Source organism: Canis aureus, chromosome 1 (genome assembly GCF_053574225.1).
Source record: "Canis aureus isolate CA01 chromosome 1, VMU_Caureus_v.1.0, whole genome shotgun sequence".
NCBI classification, from domain to species: domain Eukaryota; kingdom Metazoa; phylum Chordata; class Mammalia; order Carnivora; family Canidae; genus Canis; species Canis aureus.
In genome coordinates, this window is record NC_135611.1 from 86,783,805 (window position 1) to 86,794,366 (window position 10,562).

The 10,562-nt window shown below is 41.3% G+C and overlaps 1 long non-coding RNA gene across 1 annotated transcript in view; it reads left to right on the forward strand.

Annotated features, from left to right (window-relative positions):
* The window catches only part of LOC144289124 (uncharacterized), a 38,474-nt gene extending 33,229 nt beyond the window's left edge, over positions 1 to 5,245 (forward strand). Inside the window, exon 3 of the long non-coding RNA XR_013357176.1 lies at positions 4,024 to 5,245. This is a non-coding gene — a long non-coding RNA (uncharacterized LOC144289124). The remainder of the gene's footprint in view (positions 1 to 4,023) is intronic.
* The last annotated feature ends 5,317 nt before the right edge of the window (positions 5,246 to 10,562 follow it).

The window sequence follows — 10,562 nt, forward strand, 5'->3', positions numbered from 1 at the left end:
GAAATAATACCCATATAAAATATCCAGAAAAAATCATATAACCAAGAGAAGGGAATACATATTTAAAATTCTGATCATATCACTAAAGAGCTCTTTAAAAAGATCTGGTCAATCAATATACTTACCAGCTTCCACACCTGCAAATGTTGGGTTTTACCCATCTTTTTCATCATAGCCAATCTGTTGCTTTATTTATATTTCTTTGATTCCTAGTGAGGCTGAACATCTGTTCATATAGGTATTGGCTCCATATTTTTGAATTATGTATTCATATCCTTTGCCTGTTTTTTTCCTGTTTCATACTGATTTATAAGAATGTGATGCACTGTGCATATTTACCCTTTTCCTGGTACATACGTTGCAAATATTTTTCTTGAAGTGTCTTTTATTCTTGACTGAAATATTTTTGTTACTCAAAAAACTTTGTTTTATGTAAATATATTAATATTTTAATTTATGGTTTCTTGTTTTTCACCATGCATGGAAAGACTTTCCACATTTAAAGATGTAAAATTATTCATCTGTACTTTCTTTGAAAGAGCATTTATGGGGTGCCTACATGTCTTTGTCTCATTGCATGTATAATGTCATTAAATTTGCACCAAAATCTTATGAGGTGAGTATTGTCATCATCTCTATCTTACAAATAAAAAACTTGCAGCTCAGAAAACATGATTTACTCAAGGCCACCCAGCTGAGAAGTGGTAGATTCACCGCTGAAGTCAGATCTCTGACTTTATAGAATATAAACTCTTCGAGTATTTCATATTCCAGAGATGATCTTGCCTGCAGATATTTAATTTGAATAAATTCATAAGTTAAAAGGAAGCTGTTACAAATACTTTCCCCAGAAAAAATGCCCAATCTGAAAAGAATTACTTTAATAGCTTTATGCAGGCCAGATGATAAAAAGTAGGAATAATGGCTGAGAATGCCAAGAACCAGTTTATACAGTAAGATTTATTGATTTCTATAACTTGGCAAATGGAATATTTTGGCTCTTCAAATATTCCAGTTAAAATAAACTGCAGACAGTGTCCTTATGGGCCAGTGGATAAACATTCTGAGGTCCTTTCTGGGCAGAAATCATATTCTTCTCTAATAATCAGGGATAAATGAATGAATGTTAGTCTCCTTCTATAATAGCCCCTGACCAGGGGTGACATTTTATTTCTGCCCTGTCTAGGCATTTCATATGTTAATTTATTTTTGCAGTCAAGCCTTGGTTACATACCTGTTCTCTTTTGATTCAAGTGCTGTTTGATACCATAATTAATTATTTTCTTTGAATTCTTTGTCTTGTTATACATTTGTGACCCACTTCTAGCAAAACCAAGCCAGTGAACTATGAGATGTTCTGTAAGTGAATTATCTAGGTTCTTTGTAAGATGAGAACTGGTTGGCAACTTTTTAAAAACTATGGAGTATGATAAGATATTGGTGTTGAGATGGGTCTTTCATGTTGATATTTTGAGTCTTGGGTACTCTCAGAGAACTTGTACAGGAAATGAGATATTTTAAATTACACAGAAAAAGTTATTAACTTTCTTTTGAACATTTCATATCACAGAGAAAATAGTCCTTCTTCTTTTTTAAAGATTTTATTTATTTATTCATGAGAATACACAGAGAGGAGAGAGAGAGGCAGAGACACAGGCAGAGGGAGAAGCAGGCTTCATGCAGGGAGCCCGACGTGGGACTCGATCCTGGGTCTCCAGGATCAGGCCCTGGGCTGAAGGCGGTGCTAAACCGCTGAGCCACCTGGGCTGCCCAATAGTCCTTTTTCTTGAGTGGTAATTCAGGAGTTGAAGATGGTTTCCAAAATTTTAAAGCCAAGAAAAAAATTAGGTAAAATAATAAGACAATGGGAGATAGTTTTAACCACTATAATAAGAGTTGCAGAATAATTTTAATTTGCTTAAGAAATGTGTGTGTAAGATACAGTATCCAAGGAAGTTTCTTGTTTTTGTTTTCATTTGGGGTTGGGGTTAAAAATATCAAGATAATTTTATATATTTGAATTAATGACCTAAAATATAATTCATAAGGTATGAAAAGGGAAGTTTGCAGGATACTTATCCATCAAGTAAGGGAATACAGTGAAGGCAAGAGGATGTGAATCCAATCTTTGTTGTCTTCAAGGAATGTTTCCTAGACATCAAAAGTCTAGATAAATTTCTTTGAATAAGCAAAATTTTTTTGCTTGCCATCTTGCTAAAACCATAAAAGGGGAGTGAGGGAGGCTCTGACTACTGGGTAAGAAGTTAATTTCTCTTGGGGGTGATCCATCCTTGGTGGAGAGAGCTGAAAGATAATGACATGAATGATTGTATTGGTAGTGGTTCCATTTACTAAGATGAGATAGAAGAAGGAAGGCTTGGGGAAGGTGGACTGGAGTTCATGACAGGGGTCTGGACTGGACATACAACATACAGATTTGGGAGTCATTTCCTGATTAATTTAGTCAACAAATATCTCTGGAGTATCTACTATGTGCCAGGCAGTACTGGGGAGCAGTATTGGCTGTTCACAGTAGCTTTAGCCCATAGATAATTGGACTAACTGGGGGAGTGCCGGGAAGCGTGCTTTGTCTCATCTCACATCCCTCATTACTCCCTGCTAAGGGAGAGAAAAGGTTCATCAGTAGCTCAGAACCTGAAGTTAATGGGCTATATTTTTCTGAGGGCAGAGCCACTGTATTCATGGTGTTATTAATGGCATGCCTTCCTCTTTTCCTACTCTCTGGATCCATGCTGCTGGCAGGTTAGAGTCAAGGACTTGCCCCTTGTATGAAGAATAGCTATTCCTTTTTGTTGCTCTGTCTGCCTCCATGGGCCAGACCGGCCTGCCAAGTGGCAACTGCAAAGCCATATCAGGAGTTGAGCTTGCTCTGTCTGTGTCTGCCTCTCTGTTCCTCTGTGTTGGGGCTGGTGAGGCAGGCCTCTAGTTCTTGTCCACATGGGTAGATCTGTAAGTGGATTTGGGGTTGCCTCTGCAGTGCCGGTCTTTATTGCTTACTTATTCCTGGCATAGCTGAGTCTCGGGGCTCAAGTCTGGGAAGCAAGTGGGTCCCTTGAGCCTGAGCTGTGTTTCCCATTCCAGCTTTTGCTAGAGCTCTGCTCTGCTAATGCCATTAATAAACAGCATGTTTTATTTGGCTAGTGTTGTTTGTGTTCATGCTCTGTTGGCCAGGCCTTGAAGGGAAGGAGGACAGAGTAGCAATTCAATTCAATTCAACCCAATTCTTTTTTCTTTTTTTTAATTCAGCCCAATTCTAAGGGTATTTGAATAACATGTAGGGTACCCAAAGCCTTGATAGTACATAGATGAGCCAGGAACAGTACGTGAGAGAAGAGGGGAAAAGGTGATAGAATCTCAGGAAAAATGCCACAACATTCAAGGGGTAGATACTACATTAAAAAACTACAGTGAAAGGAGAACTAATGTGGGGAGTTAGATGGAAGCGTGTGGACACAGATACCAGGGGAGGTTTTCTATTCATCTTGTTTTTACTTTTTGTACCTTCTTCTTTTCCCCATCCTAACAATGAGCAGTAGCTACTTTTATGGTAATAAAAGAAACCTTATAGGTGCCTGGATGGTGCAGTCAGCTAAGCGTTGGACTCCTGGTTTCAGCTCAGGTCATGATCTCAGGGTCATGAGATCGAGCCTTGTGTCAGGCCCTGCACTCAGTGGGGAGTCTGCCTGAGTTTCTCTCTCCCTCTGCCCCTCCCTACAATGCTCTCTCTCTCTCTCAAATCAGTCAATCAATCAATCAATCAGTCTATTAATCTTCAAAAGAAAAACTTAGAAAAAGTCATCTGAAGAAAGAGATTAGCAGCCTGACCTAGGCAGAGGAAAGACCCTTTGGAATAGTAAACACTTAAAATGTCATCTGATTCTAAAATACTGCTGTCTCCCTATGGTCTCAAGGAAAGAGGCATCTTCCTTCCACCTCGGGCTGCAATGAACAACTGCACTTTTTGACCGCAGGTACATTAATAGTAGTGTACTTCTTTTGCAGATAACACATGGTTGCAGCAAATACGGATTCTGAGAGAATTCATGTTGTGAAGAACCATCTGGGTACAATAAAATCTGAGGCCAGGAAGCATGTGCCACAGCTGGAGAAAGTGAGTGCAAAGGGAGAGAAGAAACCTGACCTAAGAGTAAAGGAATTTATTTTCCATTCAACAAATACTCACTAAATGCCTGTTATGTATCTAGTTCTGTGCGAAGTGGTGGGAATACAATAGTCAACAGGATCAATGTGATTTCTGCTGTCACTGACCTTCCATGCTAGCGAGGACTCACCTGTCAGGAGGGGGTTGAACAGAGTGAAAATGCTGTGATGCATCATCGCTACCTGGAAACATCTAGAATAGACTGTGGTGAGAAGTGAGGCAGCTGGTGGTGGTCGAGAAGAGCATCTAACAATGCTACGGACCTAACCCTTCCCTAGCTATGTATCTGGAGATTTCTCCGCAGCCAAGGAATGACATTTTCCCTAATAACTGTGTAGGCAAAGTTGTGATGCTTCTCCATGGTTGTGCTGCTGCTTCCGTGACTGATAAAGAAATGACTATTCTACTGATCAACAAGAGACCTAAAAATTATGAATCCTCAGCCTGGCATCTCAATATGCTTTTTAGTTCTGTTCCAGAAACCTCTTTCACTTTAGGAGCTGTCTGGTTTCCATACCTAAGCCCAGCTGAAAAGCTAATTTATGAACAGAGGATGTCCAATGCCAAGATAGACAGGCCTTTCCGTAGCAGCTGCAGCAGATTACAGCCTGTTAAGTTTGTAAAGACACATGTCACTGTGCCATTCTGCTTCGAGGAAGCCATATGCTCTATTCTCAAATGTTTTGGGTCTGAGTTCCCCCAAGGTTTCAGCTCCGCGGTGGCGTGCCTTGTTGACATGTAGGGAGCCAAGAACATCAGTGCTGTGTCTCCCAAGCTTGAAGAAAGGGGGAAAGGCATGAGCAGGGGATTGAAACAAAGACCGGGATTAAAACATGTAGGCCTATGGTTTTACTCTCATTGCCATATGCCTCTGAGCCTATGATCTGCCTAACGTGTTAATCCAATTTCTGGTAAGCTTTTCATTAGTTAAGTGTGGGGATTGGTGCATGAAAAATGTCCAGGCTAGGTATACAAGGGGCTTGCCTCTGTTTTTTGGATTTAGAGATGCAGGGAGAGCATGATGGTGGACCCTAACCTCCCTGGGCCAGGTGGTGCAAGCAGGAGGGACACTCGGAGAAGACTATGGCATGGTAAAGCTGTGAGGATTTAATGAGAGAATTGTCATGAGGCACTTATAACAGATAATAAATATACAATAAGCACTCAGTAAATGTTCTTCTTTCCTTTCCAAATATAGTTTCTCTCCTCACCCTGGGCCTCAGATCGCAGCTCTTCTGCCAACTTGTTTGGGTACATAGAACAGGTTTAGTGGGAGCAGAACTATGGTGACAGGGTCACTTATTTCTGCTTTGGCTTTCAGGGCAAGGACATAGTTTTCTCAAACTAAATGATGGTTCTGGGGCATCCTTGACCTTGAACAGAAATGCCTCCCAGGTTGATTCAGGGCCCACAGCACATCCGGTTACCGGGTCAGGGTGTGAGGACAAATGATTGGAATGTTGGGTGGCTCAGTTGGTTACGTATCTGACTCTTGATTTCAGCTCAAGTCATGAGATTGAGCCCTCTGCACTCATGGGTCATGAGAGGGAGCCCTCTGTGCTCAGCAGGGAGTCTGCCTGAAGATCCTTTCCCTCTGCCCCTCCCCCTACTCTCATGCATGTGTACAAGCACCCATGCACATGCTCTCTCTCTCTTCCTCTCAAATAAATACATCTTTAACAAAACAAAGCAAAATGTCAAAGCTCTCATGTATAACAATGTTCCCTCTTTCCCTCTTTGCTTTCTCTTTCCCTTTCTCTCTCTCTCCCTCCTTCCAGAAAAAGGAAGCAAAGCAGAAACAGTTTAGAAGGACTAGAAAGATACTTGAATTAGAGATCTTAGTTCAGCCATGTACTAAAGCTAAGTACCAAATGTAGCCCCAAATTTCCTAGAAGCAAAGTGAAACGACTCCAGCATCCAAAAGCTGAAAATAGCTATCTTGGCAACTTGGAAATAATACATTTTTGAATAATCCTAACCCTTGCTGGCCCAAGTAGGCCACATTGTTTATGCAACTAGAGGCAAGAAGAGGTAAAAAGAGTGTTTCAATTCTCATTCTCTTCATTGTTCAGTTCCTTCTTTGCCCTGATGACTATTTACACTGATATAAAATTGCCTATTTACTGGTTTCTCTGATTAGACTGTAATCTTACTGAGGGCCAGCACCGTGCCTGTATGGTTTACTCTTGGATACCTATTGCTTAACATGGTGATTTTTACACAGTAAAATTTGGGTGCACACATGCATGAATGAATGATTTTTGAAAAGATGCGAACAGGACATATGCAGATGAGTAAATGAAGTCAAAAGGAGCCCACCAAGAATGACCAAAGATGAGATTATCTCAGATGTTAAGATTATCTCAGATGAGATTATCTCAGATGTTAAGATCTAAGACTAATAGTAGTTTATGCTTAGTAGCCTATAGTTTGGCATATTGATCTGGTTCCAATGGATCCAAGATACTGAAGAGTAAATAATTAGGAGGGCATTGCCAAATTATATCTCTCCTGCATACATAACTCATAGAACCAAGTATCACATTTGTGTTGTCTTTCCATCAGAGTATTTCATAGAGAAGCCCCGTAGTATTTCTTCCCCTTAGGTGGAAAGACAGGAATGATCCTATAAATGAAAAAAAAAAAGAGAAAGGGATGACTTGTCCAAATCAAAATGATGAGTCAGTCACAGATACCAGAAATGACTAATGACCTATGGGAACCTTCCTGAGTCACTGAATTCTTTTGAGCCTCATCTGGCAGGTGGGTGTAATAATAGATGCCCTATTACTTGTCTCATAGGGTTTTTGAGAGAATTAAATCTCCTACTAGATGTGAAAGCCTTTAAGAGACATATTACATAAATGTATGATAAGAGAATGTTGTGTTTTGTTTTGCCTGCCGGCATGCAGCTCTGTATTACTTGAGGAAGGCTAAATTGCTGAGTCAATAGACCTAAAAGAAATAGTTCAAACAAGAGAGAGATTTCTTTCCTCCCCATGTAATAGTCTGGGCTGGTTTTGCTGGTGACGGTGGTGGGGGTCTGGGGGTGGAAGTGGATTATTTCCACGTAATCATTCAGGAACTTAGGCTGACCGAGGCTGTCACTCTCAATGCTCGATTTGTAGTTGCTCTTGGCCATGCCATTATCACTCATGGGAGTGATGAGTTTAACGGTCCAGGCCTAGAAATGGTAACTGATTGACTTGTACTCGTTGGAGAGAACTTTGCCGCATGGCCACCCTAAAGGGTGCAAAAATCTGGGAAATGCTGTGCAGTTGGACAGAATATGAGAATGGATTTTGGTGGATAGTCAGTAGTCTGTGCCCTGGATGAGGTCAAGTTCTCCCTTTATAGGATCTCACATCCTTTACAGTGGTCCAAGGCACAATTACATTTTATGATTATCAGATTCATTTTGCTCCACCAGACAAGGGTAGGGATCATGCTTTTTGTTCATCATGATCTCTAGTACTTGACATAGTGCTAAACTCATAATAGACCTTAAATGAAGATTCATTCCTTGAAAAAGGACACACGAATGTATTAAAGACATTAGTTGATACTAAAGAACCTCGGATGAGACCGTCTGGATCTGTCTGGTGAAGTTAGAGCCTAGGACTTATCAGGCTCTAACTTTTGTTAAGAATGCCTTATCTAGGCATCTTTTGTGACCTTTGGTACACTTTGGGAAAGGCGGTGTGGTAGGCAGAGTTCTGAGGTGACCTGCGTTGACCCTCACCCTTGTATAATCTCCTCTTCTTGAGAGTGGCTGAAACAATCAAATATGATGATGATTAAAGTTATGTTATTTGGCACAGGTGACTTTAAGAAAAGGAAATTATCCTGAGTGGACTCAACCTACTCAGGTGAGCACTTGAAAGGGACAAGTGCTCACCTCTGTCCTCGAAGAGGTTGGAAGTGTGAGAGGTATTTGATGCCGGGGAGATTCCCTGTTGGTGGCTATGAAGCTGGAGGGGACCACATGACAAGGAACATAAGTGGCTTCTAGGAGCTAAGAGTGGCCCCAGCTGACACAGAGAGATAATGAAGGCCTCAGTCCTACACCACAGAGAACTGAATTTGGTGAACCATCCTCAGTGAGCCCACGAGTGGATGTTCCCCCCTAGCCTGATGAAAACTTAGGCTAGTTGATACCTTGGTTTCTACCACAGAAGACCCCGAGCAGAGATCTTACCTGAGATGCATTCAGACTTCTGGTCTACAGAAACCATGAGATAATGAATGGGTGTTGTTTTAAACCACTGACCTCAAGGAAATCTGTTAGGCAGTACTAGGAAGCTGATTCAGTCTTATGTTTGTTTCTTGGGATGTGGTGGGAGTTGGAGGAGAGAGAATGACATCTGTTCCCTTGAGGGCTCTGTAGGTCTGGTGCCTGAATTTAGGTAGAATAACTGGTTGTCTGGGACAGAGGGTTCTCAAGTGTGTGGGATTTTCAAAACTAACACCAGGACAGTCCTGAGAAACGAGTGTAGTTGATCCCTCTACACACTGTAGGAGTTGCTTTGTGAAGATGAGGTCCAGTGAAACATGGTGATTAGCTTTCTTCTGTTGAGCAGACACCAGGAATGTGATGCAGACTTTAGCCCACAGAAGCATGTTATTTTAGAAACACTGATACCAGTATGATCATGGTGGAATCTGCAGTAGAGACTATGGTGAGGTCTGGCCCTCGAGAGACTCTAAGTAGCAGATTTAACTGAGGAATCCCTGAGGGAAATTATATGAACGTCAAATGCAATCACAGGGGCATCTCCTGGACCTTCTAGAATTAACTATATATATCTCTGAAATGGATCTGCAGCTCTTGCACAACGCAGATTTGGCATGTACTAGGAAGATTGCATTCTTATTGTCAGCGTGACCTCATGATAACCACAGGCTCATGAGGCTAAGGTGTACACACATTCACTGTGCCAGGTGCCGGGCTAGCTGTTCTCATATGTGCTAGGTCACAACATCTTACGTGGTGGATATTATAAGCTCCATTTTGATTATGAGCAATCCGAGGCTTTGTGAATTTACATAATTTGCTTAGGAATGCCACGTGGGGCTATTTTACATGCATGCTAAATCTCCAGGAGGTATTAAAAACAGCTTTAAGAATCGGTACATATAGCATCTTCAAAACTCTGGAAGGACTACTTGGGTGAGCACAGTGGTACTTTATTTTCTTTATTTGCCTTTGCTTAGCTTAGGAGCTAGGAGCTCTGTGGGGAGAGGTAAGGGATACATCGAGTCTGAATGGCATTATAGGTTTTGGTGGCCAAAGCAGATGCATTTATCAAGGATGACTTAACTCCAGTACTTGACCAGGAATGCCATTATTCTATATACACACACACACATATATAAAACATTTTATATATATTTATATAATATAAATTAAAAATAAATTTATTTATTTATTTATTTTAGAGAGGGCAGGGAGGGCAGAGGGAGAGAGGTCATTTTAAGCAGGTTCCCTGCTCACAACCCTGAGATCATGACCTGAGCCCAAATCAAAAGTCGGACTCTCACCTGACTGAGCCATCAGCCATGCCATTATTTTAAAGGCATTTGGAGATGGATTAATTGAATTAAATAAAGAAACAAGCATTAGTGCATATTCTACTAAGAGGTTACTTCATAAAATATAGAATATTTGACCAAAAGGCAGAGAAACATCATGTTTCCTCTGCATTTGCTTCCTTACTTAAGGGCAGGGCTAATAGAACCAGAAACTGAGCACCCCTCATTCTAGCTCTTTTTGTGAAGAGAATAGATTAAGTTTCTCATTTTCCAGCCAAGGGCCACTGCGTACATTTGGGCAGGCTGTTTACTGCACAAGAGTGCCTGGCATAACAGGCATCTTTTTCTGATTTGCAAAGAATAAGGTCTGGGTGAGCTAGAAGCAGCCCTTCTCCCCCCACGTGGTGCCAGGCCTCTCTCCCTGTCTTTAGGCAGAGTCTAACTAGGCTCTGGAGAGGTCCAGTGCATGCTGGCAAGGATAGTATGTCTGTCTGTCTGTTTGCTGGGATGGATGTGGGACAGATGGAAAGAACCCAGTTAGCCCCGGGTGTTGGGAGTTACAGTTTTCATGTCCTATTTCTGGTTAATAGATAGAGAACATAATATGGGGATAACAGGAAGATCTCCCTGCACCACAGAGGGCTGGACCTGCCCCCCAATTAATGCAGGGATCTGAGTTTTTACCTAGATGTGCAAATGATAACTCTCCTCAGTTCCTTATGATGCAGCTTGTCTTTATTATAAGTGCCTAATGACAGAACTCTTCATGTCAGTCCATTTTTGCTCATTTCAATTATTTCAGGTTTCAATTTAGACCATTTGGGTCTTCCTAGGTCCCCCCCCTCCT